The following is a 15,525-nucleotide window of genomic DNA, read 5'->3' on the forward strand; positions in this document are numbered from 1 at the left end:
AAAAAAAAAAAAAAAAAACTCTTCTTCAATTCAAAAAAAAGGAAAAGAAAACACTTTGCAAAGCAATGTCTCAGAAATCTTTGACCAATTGAAAATTGTTTTCAATGTTATTACTTTGAAGGATAGTACTGACTTGCACATACTCTAATCTTTAAAATATTTTTTGTCTGAGTCTGAGTCAGGAAGACTGCTTGAGCCCAGGGATTTGAGACCAGCCTTGGCAACACAGTGAGACCCCCTATCTAAAGAAAAAAAAAAAAAGCAGGCAGGGTGGCTCACGCCTGCAGTCCCAGCTATTCAGGAGGCTGAAGTGAGAGGATCACCTGATTCCAGGAGATGAAGGCTTCAGTGAGCTGTGATTGCGTGACTGCACTCCTGCCTTGGAGACAGAGCGAGGCCTTGTCCCAAAATATATTTTAACATATTATTTAACAATATATTTAACATATTTTAGTCACAACATGCTATGTCTCTCATAGTGCTAGCACAATGGCTTATACATAGTAGACATCAGTAAACATTTCACAGGTTCATTGATTTTAAATTTGGAAAGCACTTTTAGAAATTAGCTAGACCTATGGTCCTTAACTTTAATTGGATTTTGGACCACTTTGAAAATCTGATGAAATCCGTGTTTTTCTCATTCAAAAAAGAAAAAGAAAAAAAAAAAGCGCTGCCAAGCGCAATGGCTCAAGCCTGTAATCCCAACACGGCCAAGACAGGAGGATCACTTGAGCCCAGGAGTTTGAGACCAACCTGGGCAACATGAGCAAGACCCTGTCTCTATTTAAAAAAAATTAATTAATTAGCCAGGTGTGGTGGCAAGTACCTGTAGTCTCAGCTACTGAGGAGGCTGAGATGAAAGGATCACTTGACCCCTGGAGATTGAGGCTGCAGTCAGTGAGCCATGATTGGGTCACTGAACTCCAGCCTGGGCAACAGAGAGAAAGGCCCTGAAGAAAGAAAGAGAGAGACAGAGAGAGAGAGAGAGAGAGAGAGAGAGAGAGAGAGAGAGAGAGAAACAGAGGGAGGGAGGAGGGAGGGAGGGAGGAAGGAAGGAAGGAAGGCAGGCAGGAAGGAAGGAAGGAAGGAAAGAAGTAAGGAGGGAGAGAAAAACAAACACAAAAAACAAAAAAGAAAAGAAAAACACACACTTACATTTTTGCATGCAATTTCAGAGGATTGGTGTATCTCTCTAAAGACCATCCAGATCTCCCTTAGCTGAGCATCTCTTATCTAGTCCACAACTTCCATTTTATAATTGTTGAAAATCATTGCTAGAAGAAGAGTTGGAAAACTGTGTCCCCTAAGTCAAATCTGGCTCACTTCTTGTTTTTGTACAGCCTGTGAGCTACAAATGATTTTTATAGTTTTAAATGGTTATGTAAGTACCAATATATTAGCCTCAGTTCTACCTCTTGGCTTGCAAAGCCTAAAATATTTACTATCTAGGCTTTTGTAGAAAAAGTTTGCCAACCCGTGATCTGGAATCCTTAGATAATATTCCCCCAAATTATGCAGCCAGTTACTAGAAAACAGAGGACTAGAGTTCACACCACCTGATTCCTCATTCATTGGTCTTCCTATTACTCCTATTGATTGATTAAAATCCTGACTAATTAATTGATTTAAACCCAATAAAACAGAAAACAAAGACGTGTAATTCTGGAGTACTGACTAAGTAATTTCTCAGATAAGTAATTGTGCAATTATGTAGAACGCTGAAGTCCAGAGAATTAAGTGACCTATCAAAAGTCATATAACAAATTTGTGAAACAAAATTAAATGTCTATAGTCAGGTTCGGCATTACTTATTTTTTAAAAACTTTGCATTATATTTCATTCGACATATTGGAAAAATGTTACTTCTTGGAAGTAGAAAATACTGGTACAGAAGGTATTTTACTTAAAGTAAAATTATTTGAACAGATGTTGTTCCTTTAATTTATCTTATTTAAGAAGTTATTTTCGGATCCTTCCTGTTATGTAGTACTTTAAAAGTGGGATGGAAAGAATTATAATTACCATTATTTCACATGTTATTTTGAATATGCTTCTTTTAGAAATGTCTAAGTGCCTGATTGCTTACAGATTGTTTCCTTCTATTGACTAGGGCTGCCCGAATAGTTTCAAACTCGATCTGAAAATAATGCAGTAATAGAGTTAAAGGATTTTCGTAACAAAAGAAAATTAAGACATCACTTAAAAGATAAGCATTTGAATAATTATACATAAATTCAATAGTGCCAGGTGCCCTAAAAAATTCTATGATACGTTTAGCCGGTTTTTTGACAGAGAGATTCTAAAATCACTTTGGTTCATAGTTACCAATAAAAATTAGGTTTTACTTTCAGAGTAGCGTATCCTAAGCAGTAAGAATAGAACAATCCCTTCTATGAAGGAGGAGTTGTGGTTAGAGAGAATAAGCTTGCTTTTTATAGCAGAACCTTTTGAAGATTCCGAATTAGAACTATGCCAACCAATTCAGTATGCTTTATTTCTACGGCATTTTCATTCATGTCTCCCCAAACCTAAGTCTTCTGCACTTACCTTGAAAATCCAGATTTCTCAGTGATGGCTACAGAGACGGGCCACATGTCTGCCTTCCAAATAGGATTCTGTTTCAACAGCAGGGCAGCTGGGGCATTTCCATGCTCTGCATGCATTTGCAAAGGCTCTGGACAGCTTACCAAGCAAAAGGAAGTGAATGTGTTCTAAGTTCCTCAGAATGTCAACAGACCATAAAACCTCAAAACCGTTTGAAACACAATAGTCTTGAAAAACTAAGCTGTTAAACATGAATAGCCCAAGTTGCAAAACTACAGAGAGGCCAATTATGTCAAGAAATATTTATGAAGAATTGATGACTATGATGAATCAAGTTTTTAAAATGTTATTCAAATGAAATTTTGTAGAGAATGGGGAACAAAGTGATATGATCAAAAACAAAAAGGGAAGATAAACTGTGTATCGTTCTTCTGGTGAAGGAGTATGTGTAATATTTCCTTTCAGTAAGGAGAAAATTTCCAGAGTTGCTCTATACCTCACTGGGCTCCCACTTAGGGCTCCCACTTTTATAATTGTGTTAATTAGTTGTTACTGATAAATGACATTGACTGTGATATGGTACTATAATTATGTCATTTAATTAGAATTAAGATAAAAAGCACTTAAAATCAGAGTGTGCTATAGGGGCAGGGGAGGGGAGTAAATTTGTCACAGCTTAACTTCTTAGACTGTCAACATTATCTCCAAAAGAAGCTGTCCACACAGTCATAGAGATGCAATGCAAGTATTGAAAAAAAAAATCGTCAGTTCCTCAAACTGTTTTAACTTTCCTACCATTTTATGACCACTCTATAAATTAGGATTTTTTAAATGTTCTAATTATCATGTAAATCAGTGGTCCCCAACCTTTTGGCACCAGGGAAAGTTTTCATGGAAGACAATTTTTCCACAGACAGGGGTGGGGGATGTTTTCCAGATGATTCAAGCACATTACACTTACTGTGCACTTTATTTCAGTTGTTATTACATGATAATATATAATGAAATCATTATACAACTCATCTTAATGTAGAATCAGTGGGAGCCCTGAGCTGGTTTTCCTGCAACTAGATGGTCCCATCTGGGGGTGATGGGAGAAGTGACAGATCATCAGGCATTAGATTCTCATATGGAGCACTGCAACCTAGATCCCTCACATGGACAGTTCAACAATAAGGTTCACGCTCCCATGAGAATCTAATGCTGCTGCTGATCTAACAGGAGGTGGAGCTCAGGCAGTAATGCAAGTGATGGGGAGCAGCTGTAAATACAGACGAAGCTTTGCTGGCTCATTTGTGCACTGCTCCGCTCCTCCTGTACAGCCCAGTTCCTAACAGGCCACGAACCACTACTGGTCTGTGGCCCTGGGGTTGAGAATTCCTGATGTAATGAGCATGATAATATTATATGGAAATTTGTCAGTTAAAAAGTACTAATTTATGAAATATCAACATTTTAAACATTCCCCTATTTTAAAATCCATTGTGACATTTCACCATTTCAAAAGACATTTTAAAAGGCATCAAAATGATACTGGTCCTGGGTTCTTTCTACTTGAAGGTCCCTAAGTAGAATAACTTTGGTCATTTCGGGTGATTCCTGGTCTTCTTTACAATGCTAAAACACTCATATTTTAGGCAAAATTTTGCAGTTTTGTTTTCATCAGTGTTCACATTTCTTACTCCAAACATAATGTTGTAAGTGCTTCCAACTTTGTTTCTTAGTTTGAAGGAAAGGCCTCTACATCAGGAAACTTCAATTTCAGCAGATGTACGTTCTTTCTGTTATATGCGTTAAAATGTTATCTGCTTCAAAATAACTCATGCTAGAGATATTTCAAGCTTTATTAATCGTAGAGAAGATTGTTGCTGACAAACCCTCCTGCTGAGAGCAGCTTAAAAGAATGAACAGAATGCAAAACCTGTAAGTTCGAAGGCTTTAGAAAGCTGCCCGGGCAATGAGAACTTAAAGAAATAAAATCCCCAGAAGAAGGAAGTACCAAAGAGTGAACCTGATTTTCAACTCTTGAGTACGTTTTACTCAAGGCATTGCTGATTTGAAATTGGACACTGAGAGGTAAAGAAACAGGAGAAATGGAGTGGCTAAGATGCTCAGAAGTAAAGGAAATCTAGTTTAAGAAGAAAATTAGAGTCTAGAGACCACCAAGGAGGTGGTGCCCTTATAATTACCTCAAAATTTTCAGTTAGGACCCCTGAAGGGCTACACCCTAGACGAGAGCATGCACTAGAAATATTGTACCATCACGAAGTGGGAGCCCAATTTCAAATCACCTAAATGACTTCATTAGGTAGACAATCACTGAACAGATTAGGAGATTTGCCACCATCATAACAACCTCCTCGCACACACACCAAGCAAAAGTAAAGAGTCTCTGGAGGACAATAACACTAACCAGATCAACAAATTAACAAATTGGTTCTCAAACTTTTTAGACACAATGTCCAAATTTCAATAACTATTAGCAGCCATGTCTGAAGACAAGTCTAGAAAAACAGACCATGAAAATAAACAGAAACAAATGCACAAGGGCATTCAGAATTGATTGGCTTTAAAATAGCTGTAATTAATTGAAGAGCATACACAAAATATAGAAAATTTACACTGGAGAATTTTTTAATCAAATAGAAATTCTGAAACTGAAAAATAAAATAACTAAAATTACTCAACTGATGAAGACTCATAGAAGATTAGACACAGAGGATGACGGAATTGAAATATAGGTCAGTAGAAAATGTTAGATTGGGCTGGGTGTGGTGGCTCACACCTGGAATCCCAGCACTTTGGGAGGTCAAGGTGGGTGGATCACCTGAGTTCAGGAGTTTGAGACCAGGCTGGCCAACATGGTGAAATCCCGTCTTTACCAAAAATACAAAAATTAGCTGGAGATGGTGGTGGGCACCTGTAATCCCAGTTACTAGGGAGGCTGAGGCAGGAGAATCGCTTGATCCCAGGAGGTAAAGGAAATCTAGTTTAAGAAGAAAATTAGAGTCTAGAGACCACCAAGGAGGTGGTGCCCTTATAATTACCTCAAAATTTTCAGTTAGCTGAAGATTTTTCAATGAGCTGAGATGACGCCATTGCACTCCAGCCTGGGTGACAAGGGCGAAACTCAGTCTCAAAAAAAAAAACAAAAAACAAAAAACAAAAAAAGAAATACCAGATTGAGGAATGGCAACAAAAAAAGATAAAAATCATATAAAATCACACAAAAGACATGAAAGACACAGGGCAAAGTTTTAATATGACTATAATGTTGCTCTGGAAAGAAACAAGAGGAAGAATTTGGAAGAAACACTATTTTAAAGGGCAATACATTTTTAAAAAATCATAATTAAAAAAAGACATAGACTCAAGAAGCACTATAAATCCTAAAGAGGAAGGAAACAACAGCAAAATCTCCACCAAGGTCCAGTATATAAAACTTTTCAACAATTGCAATGGAACCCAAAGGAAATGGAACAACATCTCCAAAATTATGAAAGAAAATAACTAATTTAGAGTTCTTTATGCAATAAAAATTTCCATCATCTTAATGACAAAATAATAATTTCAGACAAACGGAACCTATGATTTGTAACCTGCCAACATGAACTAAGGGAAATGCTAAAAGGAGTGATTCCGAAAGTGCAAAGGCAATCGCAGGTGAGAGCCAGAACTGCACAAAGAAACCAAGAGCACTAGAAAGAGCAAATGTGTGGGTAAGCCTAAGTACATATCGAAGATGTACAGTAACAATAGTAATCATCTAACAGGATTTAAAATACAGGTAGAGTCAAAGTTCACGACAATAATAGGATAAAACATAGAAGAGTGTTCTAAAATCTTTGCATATTCTTGAAGGTGGTAAAAGTACTAATTAATATTGAACTTTAATCAGTCAAGAACGCTCACCATAATCTTTGGAATAGTCACTAAAAAATAACAACAAAAATAGCAAGATAAAAAAATGGAATGAAGAAATATTAATCCAAAAAATGCCAAAAAGTAGAGAAAAGACATATAGAATGGATAGATAAGTAGAAAACAAAGAGTAAGAGAGCAAACTTAAAACCCCAAATTTGATGATAATAATATGTAAATGCACTGAGCACTTATCAGATTACACTTTAAGGCAAGAAACATTATTGGCAACAAAGAGAGTTAATTTCATAATAAAACTGTCAATCGTTCTAAAACATTACAATTCTGAATTTGTTGCAGTTTTAGTCTCAAATATGTGAAGCAAAATGACATGACGCGAGGAAAAATGGACAAATTCATTATCATAGTAAAAGATTTTAACAAACTTCTCTGTGATACAACAAGCAGACAAAAATTCAATATGGATATAGTACATTTGAACAATGCAATCAATAAACTTGACCTAATTCATGTACCTTATACTCAGCAAATGCAGAATTCACATCACATGAACAACCTCAATTAACCCAATGGTAGATATAAAACAAATATAACAAATATAATAAGACTGAAATTATAGAATGTATTTTCTGACAAAAGGCACAATTAGGCTAGAAATCAATAACAAAAAGATTATGTTAAAAGCTTTATACGTCTGAAAAGTACTCAATATACTTCTAAATAAATCACAAGCTAAAATGTGAGTACAAATGAAAATTAGGAAATACCGTCATTTGAATGATCATGAAAATTCAACTTATAAAAACTTTAATATTACAGTTCAGGCCATATTTAAATGCACACAGTAGAGGTGGAAAGGTGAAATGAATGAAACTCGAGGTAAGCAGCAAGAAAGAAGTAAGAAAAGTCAAGCAGAAGTCAATGAAAGATAAAAGAAATTTATAAAAGAGAAAATAAAACTACAAGTTCGTTCTCTTTAAAGACAATAAATTTAAGTGCATCTCTAGAAAAATAGAGAAAAAAAGAAAGAGGCACAAAATCAATCCAAATTCAAGATTTTTTTTTAAAAGAAGGTGGCTTCTACACATCCCTCAGGTAATAAAATGCTAACAAAAGATATCATAACAATTTTAGAGCAATGATTTCAATAAAATGCTGAAATAATTTAAAAGCCATTATTTATATACTAAACTGCCACATGAAGAAATATATAATACAAATAGTTAATATCTAGTAAAAGAAATGAAATCTGTAACTACAACCCTGTGAAAACAAATTTCCAGGCCTAATGATTTTATGTGAATTCTTCTAAACATTTAGAAATAACATCAATTTTATATACATTATTCCACAGCACAGAAAAAAAGGAAAGATTTTCTAACTCATTTTCGGAGGTTATCATAACTTTGATAGCAAAATCCAGCGAGGAAATTATAATAAAGGGCCTAACCAAAGTCTACTCTGATTTATATAGATACAAAACTCCTACACAAAATATTAGCAAATAAAATCTAGTGATACATATATATAAATTATAGCTGGGCATGGTGGCTCAAGTCTGTAATGCCAGCACTTTGGAAGGCCAAAGCAAGAGGATTTCTTGAGCCCAGGGGTTCAACATTGCAGCGAGCTATGATCAAGTCACTGCACTACAGCCTGAGCAACAGAATGAGACCTGCCTCAAAACAAACAAACAGAAAAATTACACACACACACACACACACACACACACACACACACACACACACACACAATGGCATGGCATTATGGTCAGGCAAGAATTATTCTGACAAGACAAGACATGTAAAAATTAGTGAGTGCAATTCACCACATAGGCAAAACAAAGGAGAAAAATCATAGGATCACTTCAAATAGAGGCAGAAAAATCGCGATAAAATTCAACACCCATCCATGATTTTTTAAAAGGCACCTACAAATGAAGAATAGACGTATACATATAAAATCCTACAGCAAACGACCCGCTTTAATGGGAAAATATTGAATGCTTTCCTCCTGATAGCAAGTATAAGTTAAGGATGCCATCTGTTGCCACTCTTACTAAAGATGTTTTATTGGAGCCTAACAGAATGTAGTGAGGCAAAAGAATTAATAAAAGGTATAAATATTGGAAAGAAAGAAGCAACAGAATCTTTATTTGCAAGGGATATTATTTTATACATATAAAATACAAAGACTCCACAGATAGACTTACAGAATAAATTTGTTAACTATTGCAAAGCCAAAAGTTACATATTCATTTTCAAAAGTCAATTGCATTTCACACTTGCAACAAAGAAGCAAAGAATACAATTTTAAAATAACACCATTTAAATTAGCATCAAAATGAAAAACTTAAATACCTAGGAATAAATTTAACCGTAGATAAGCAAGTCTTCAATGTAGAATAATATAAAATATTGAGAGAAATTAACAAAGATCTCAATGGGTGGAAGACTAATCTTTCAGGTAAAAAGATTCAATATTGTGAAGATAGCAGCGCTTCCCCAAAACTACCTATATTCAATATATTCGTAATAAAAATCCAAATAAGTGATTTTGTGAAAATTAACAAGTTAATCCAAAAATTTATATGGCAATGTAAAGAGCCTTAAATGTCCTAGACAATGGAAGAAAATACAAATATTTGAAAGACTAAATTACCAGATACCAAGATCTATTTTAAAGATAAAATTATTAAAACAGCATGGTATTAGCACAATCATAAACAAGTATAGTACAGAGTCCAGCAAATGAGTCACATGCATATATGAACACTTATTTACAAAAACGGTGGCAATGTAAAGTAGTGGGGAAAAAGAAAAGAAAGAGGGAAAGAGAGAGAGGCAGGGAAGGAAGGAAGGAGAGAAGGAAGGAAGGAGAGAAGGAAGGAAGGAAGGAAGGAAGGAAGGAAGGAAGGAATTCTTTTTAATAAATGGTGTTGAGTCGACTAGACATTCAAATCAGGGGGAAAATATGAATCTTGAGTTTCTACCTCACACTATTTGCAAAAAATCAGTTCCAGATAGATTGTTGATCTAAATGTGAAAAGTAAGACAATAAAGCTTCTAGAAGATAACAAAGATTATCTTATTGACCTTCGAGTATAGGAAAATTTTTTTAAGAATACAAATTTCACTAATCACTAAAAAGGAGACTGAGTGAAATTACTTTAAAATAAGATTTTATGCTCATCAAAGATACCATCAAGACAGTAAAAAGACAAACCATGAAATGAAAGCAGATATATGCAGTTCATATAACTGACCAAAGACTCATATCAAATATGTATAAATGAGAAAAAAGATAGATAATACAATAAAATTAGTACATACAAAATACATGGCAAATTTGCAAAAGAAGGTTTTCTCATAAGTACAGGAGATGTTACTCATCTAAATTTGTCATTTGGTAAATGGTAATTAAAAACAGCTGTGGAATAACACTAAATATATCCCAAATGGCTAAAATTCAAAAGACTCACAATACCAAGTATTGAGGAGGATGTGGAGCAAATAGAATTTGCATACACTGCTAGTGGTACAGCTAAAACTTTACTTCTCAAGCTCAACATAGCTTTGTCTCATGATCCAGCAATTTCATTATTAGATATGTACCCAACAGAAAATGCATATGTATATGTGCCAAAAATATTACAAGAATGTTTGCAACAGAAATATGCACATTAGTCACAATCTGGAAATATCCTTGATGTGGCTCAAAAATAAAATGTATTCTTTTTTTAAAAAAAAAATATGGACATGTAGTTGCTCTTTAACAATGAAAATGAATGAAATAATTTTACATGCAAAAACATAGATGCATTTCACAAACATAGTATTGAGAACAGAAACCAAAAACAATTCACTGTGTGGTTACATTTATACGAAGTTTAAATACAGAGAAAACTGATCTATGATGCTACAAGTCCTGCTAGTGGTTGCCACTGGGGGCGTGGGAGGAGTGGGAGCAATTAGGGGAAGAAGGGGTACTTCTGTGCTATCTCTTGATCTGGGTAGTAAGCAGTCAAATGTGCTGACACTGATAATTCATCTGGTTGCACTCTTGTGATTTGTGCATTTTTATTTTTCTGTCTGAACAATATACTTAAATAATGAAAGTTCATTTTTAAATGTTCCACACTAAAAATTTAGTGGTACAGGTGATTTAACACTAATTATTTTCACAGTTCTATTATTATTATCATTATTTTATGACGGAGTTTTCACTCTTGTTGCCCAGGCTGGAGTGCAACGGTGTGATCTGGCCTCATTGCAACCTCCACCTCCCGGGTTCAAGTAATTCTCCCGCCTCAGCCTCCCTAGCAGCTAGGATTATAGGCGCATGCCAATACCTCCGGCTAATTTTTGTATTTTTAGTGAAGACGGGGTTTCACCATCTTGGCCAGGTTGGTCTCGAACTCCTGACCTCGTGATCCACCCACCTCACCCACAGTTCTATTATTTCTAAATAATGATCCAGCCAACATTCTGTTTTCTCACATGAAGCTTCACATTAAATGTCCTCCTCTTCTGAATTACCTGTATGCTACAGCTCATTTTCCTGGGAACAATGCTAAAACATCCTCTTCCTCACTTTAAAATATATTTGTCCAATGCTTTATCTCATTGAAATAAATGCCAGAACAATTAGTTCCAAATCCATATTTAGAGCTCATTTAGAACAAATTGCATATGGCATTTGTGAGCTTCCAGCTCTCACCTATTACATCAACGTTATTACATGCAAAGTAAACTCTGGTTGAACTCTGCTGCATATCTTCAAAATTATCCGAATCACATAAAAAGGATGATTTCCAATATTGGGACTTCACACAAAAAATAGGGTGGTGATAACATGCCAAATATGTAAAGAGCAAAGGAGGGATCTGCGAAGCACAGAAATTCAGTGTTTAGAACTCACTGATACTGGAGACACCCCTCCAAGTACCATCCAGTATCTAGTTGTTCATCTTCTGACAGCTCTGGCATTTAAAGTTATTTATTACTTACAAACTGAAATGTTTCCTTACACTAATGACCCACATTTTTAATTCCCATCTTAAAGCCAAGGAGAAAAGAAGTTTAGTCCCTTTTCTCCGTGACAGCCCTGCAAGTACTGAATGACGATTGTCTTGTTCGACCTCTGAGTCTTCCCTTCTCCATGTGTGGAGCTGTAATCTTTTAAAGCATCACGTGATATGGTTTTGAGTTCCTCCATTCTCCCAGCCACTCTGTTTACAACATCCTTTAGTTTCCGTAAGTTCCTCCTTCTTAAAGTGTTCATCCAGAACTACACCAAATGCCTTCAGTGTGCTCCGACCTGTGAAATAAAATTTTTCTCCTCTTATGTGGTGCTTTAAGAACTGTCTTCAAGCACAACTTCCACCATCCTGTGATTTTGGACCCAGGAGAAGGACCTTTTATTGATCATTATTAAACTTGAGTTTCCTCCTGCCTTCTTCAGGACTTATTAGATCCTAAATCTGACCACTCACCTCATTCAAGATGTGAAAAATTGTCCAAAACAACAGACCTGAGGTACAAGTCCTCTGCCAGCTACCTGATAGCCTCCAGTGGGGCACCAGTTCATTCATGAGTGTCCTTTGCCTGGAGGTATTCTCCAAATATCATACAGCCTGTGTTTCCGTAAGGTCAACATAGTCAGCAGCAGCCTTGCCAAATGCCTCGCTGAATACCACATACCTGTGACTAATGAATATTGTCCATCTTCATTCTGTTAACCTGTCCAAAATATTCCTGTTGCAACTGAGCTTTCCAGCCATATGAATTAGGATGTAGATGCTGCATTCACATAGTACAAAGAGATTTGGAAGTTCATCTGCACTCAATTCCTCCCCTTCATCTAGTAAACTGGGTGTCTGTAGAAAGACCCTATAGACTTTCTGAGCATCATTTTGCTAATTACGACAGTGGGGTAATCACCTATAACTCTATTGTAGATTTTTTGAAAATGTGTTTGTTTTACAATTTGTGTGACCTTTGTTTAAAGCAGTATTTTCTCTTTAAAGTGTTCAACAAATTTCAAACTTCACACTTCAGAATGATCTGAAACAGAGGCTATCAAACATCCCCACCAGTGCAGAGGCAAAGGTTCTTACCATTTGATGCATTCAGACGTTATATTTAGTTATAAAAACCTTTGTCACCCGTAAAGAAATGTTGTGACAAGAAATAGTGATGTGACAAAGATGATGAAGATGATCATGATGATGATGATCATGATGATGATGATATCCTAGCCTCCACCCTGAGGTCTACACCTGGAAGACTTCTGCTGTTGGAATAACTTATGTCACTTGCTTGGCTTCTCAGAGTATGAGAAATTGTATTTATACTCATGTCAGGATATTACAAGGTATTTTAGGGCAGCTGCTAGGGTGACAAACATATTTTATGGGGAGCATGAGTGCACCTCAAATCTGTACTTTATCTCAGCAAAGGACTAGATTCAAGGCCTGTGTAATTCTCAGGAGACAGAGTTACAGAGTCATTTTAAAGCACAATGTGTTTTCCAGAAACAGAGCAGCAGGCCCTGCTCTGTGGGAGACAATACTCCTATAAATAGAGAAGAAATCTAATGGTATTTTGTCTTAGGCAGGAAGGCTTAGAATATCAGGGCAGAATTTCAATTTTTAATGTATTTATTCATCAATAGGATTCAAACACACACATGTACACATATCAAATAGATCTAGTAACTGAATCACCAAACAAGAGCTTTTATTCCAGGCTAAGCCAGTCAGCCACCAGTTATGAGCTTCAGGCATCCTAGCCATGTTTGCTAGAATAGCCTCTGACCTTTTCTTTTGACAGTAACCTTAACTTCTTGTCTCATTGCCTACATTAGTCAGGGTTCTCTAGAGAGACAGAACTAATAAGACAGATGTATATATGAAGGGGAGTTTATTAAGGAATATTGACTCACACGGTCACAAGGTGAGGTCCCACAATAGGCTGTCTGCAAGCTGAGGAGCAAGGAAGCCAGTCCGAGTCCCAAAACCTCAAAAGTAGAGAACCTCACAATGCAGCCTTCAGTCTGTGGTCAAAGGTCCAAGAGTCCCAAAGCTGAAGAATTTGGAGTCCGATGTTTGAGGGCAGGAAGCATCTAGCATGGGAGAAAGATGGAGGCCAGAAGACTCAACCAGTCTAGTCTTTCCATGTTCTTCTGCCTCCTTTTATTTTGGCCATGCTGGCAGCTGATTAGATGGTGCCCACGCAGATTGAGGGTGGGTCTGCCTCTCCCAGTCCACTGACTCAAATGTTAATCTCCTTTGACAACACCCTCACGATCCCACCAAGGAACAATACTCTGCATCCTTCAGTCCAATCAAGTCGACACTCAATATTAATCATCACACTGCCAAGTCTACATTCACTCAGCTCTTGACAGTTTAGCCTTAACTCCTTTTAGTGGCCCGGGGCTGCACCTTGGACTTGAAGGTAGATTTAGCTTCTTCAGTTCCAGGCAATCTCTCTACCTAATGGAGTCCCGGCTTGGAACTCATCATCAATGATAGTTTTAACACTCATTCTGTGAGAGATTCAAAGAGAATGGCCAGCTCTTGCTTGAGAAAGATAAGAAACAGTTACACTGTGTCTTTACCTTAGTGGCTTTCAAAGAGTTTTACTGTCTTAAAAAAAAAAAAATCTGTGGCTTACTGTTTACTTAACATCCTTCTCTTAATCCTTTATTGTGGTCCCTGAATCTCTAGAGTGGATTTTCTCCAAGGATGACTTTATCAATTCATTCAAAACTGCTGATTAGACCAGGCATTGTACTTAACAGCGTAGGTCCAGAAGTTGCCTGTTAGTTTGATTCTGCCCTTGCTAGGGAACGTGTCATCTGCTTGTGCAACGTCACTCAACAACCTCCTTGCATTTGCCAGCACTCCACTAGACAGTCTCTTTGACTTTGAATTCCTTCACCTTTATGCACCAGTCTCCTTCTCACACACTCACTTTCACTACTATTTCAACTTGCACTTTGAAATCTTAAATTATCTACCATAATAAACTCAATTGTTTAGATTAGATATCCATATTTTGTATACAGTTCAACAGAAAGGCGGGTCTATGAAATTAGTAACTGTAATTTATCTATTATCCTAATTTCATAGGGAATATCTATATTATCCTATATTTTCCTAATTTCATAGGAAATTCCCTATGAAACTAGGATAATTTGATTTATCTATTACTGCTTCACCAACACTTAGCACGGTAGCACCAAACACACTGTAGGTGCTCAAATGTTTGCTTATGGGCGGATGGATAGATGCTTACTTTGTGCCAGGCAGACAGTAAGAATTTCATAATTTTTTAATATTACCCCCACAATGATTTTATGAGGGTAGGAATCATCAATGTCACTTTATAGATAGGGAAGCAAACTAGAAATATTGTGGTAAGTTGCTCAAGACCATTATTAACAAATACTATTATTACTTGGTATTACATTAGTCAGATTTGCATTTATATTTATAATCCTATTGCTAGCATTTATTGGATACTTATGCCTTCAACAAATATTTTCTTCCTATTATCTTACAGAGTCCTCAGGCAACCCTGTAAGATAGTACAATTATTACATTCATTGTATGTATTCTCTACATGCAGGACAATCTAAATGAGAGCTATTAAATGCAATCTTTTCACTTACTCACACTTCTCTGTCCATGGCCAACCCAGGAAATGCAGCATACAAAAAAACTTCTGCTTTCCTAGAAACAGCATTACCTAAAGAAAATAAAATCAGTTTAATCTACAGTTGCTCCTCTAGTTCCCCATTACAGAAAGTCATTGGCATCACTAAATTGTCATCACTAAATCAATTTGAAACTTCATCTTCCATTATTGATAAGGACCAGGATGGAACCACAGGTTTTGACATGCTTTGATATTATTAAATATATATATTTGTTTTTTCTTACACATCAGTTAAATAGGTAATAAAACTGGTGTGTTTTATGATAGGAAAACTCAACTGTGAATCAGGGTTACCTAATTTCCTCATTCTTCATTTAAATGTACTCTACCACCAAGTCAATATATCTCTCAATTGTTTTCAGGTATTGAA

General features: G+C 36.1%; 1 protein-coding gene across 6 annotated transcripts in view; it reads right to left on the bottom strand.

Moving 5' to 3' along the window:
* The window catches only part of GPR141 (G protein-coupled receptor 141), a 60,381-nt gene extending 57,673 nt beyond the window's left edge, over positions 1–2,708 (bottom strand). For 5 of the 6 annotated variants that reach the window (XM_017860175.1, XM_017860176.1, XM_017860178.1 and 2 more), the window contains exon 1: positions 2,551–2,708. The gene's annotated coding sequence lies outside the window, so the exon portion shown is untranslated. Of the gene's footprint in view, positions 1–1,158; positions 1,193–2,550 lie in introns of those variants that run through there. The other variant, XM_017860179.1, reaches the window with a different exon arrangement.
* Positions 2,709–15,525: the final 12,817 nt, after the last annotated feature.

This window comes from Rhinopithecus bieti, unplaced genomic scaffold, assembly GCF_001698545.2.
Source record: "Rhinopithecus bieti isolate Rb0 unplaced genomic scaffold, ASM169854v2 scaffold_51732, whole genome shotgun sequence".
Classification (NCBI taxonomy): Eukaryota; Metazoa; Chordata; class Mammalia; order Primates; family Cercopithecidae; genus Rhinopithecus; species Rhinopithecus bieti.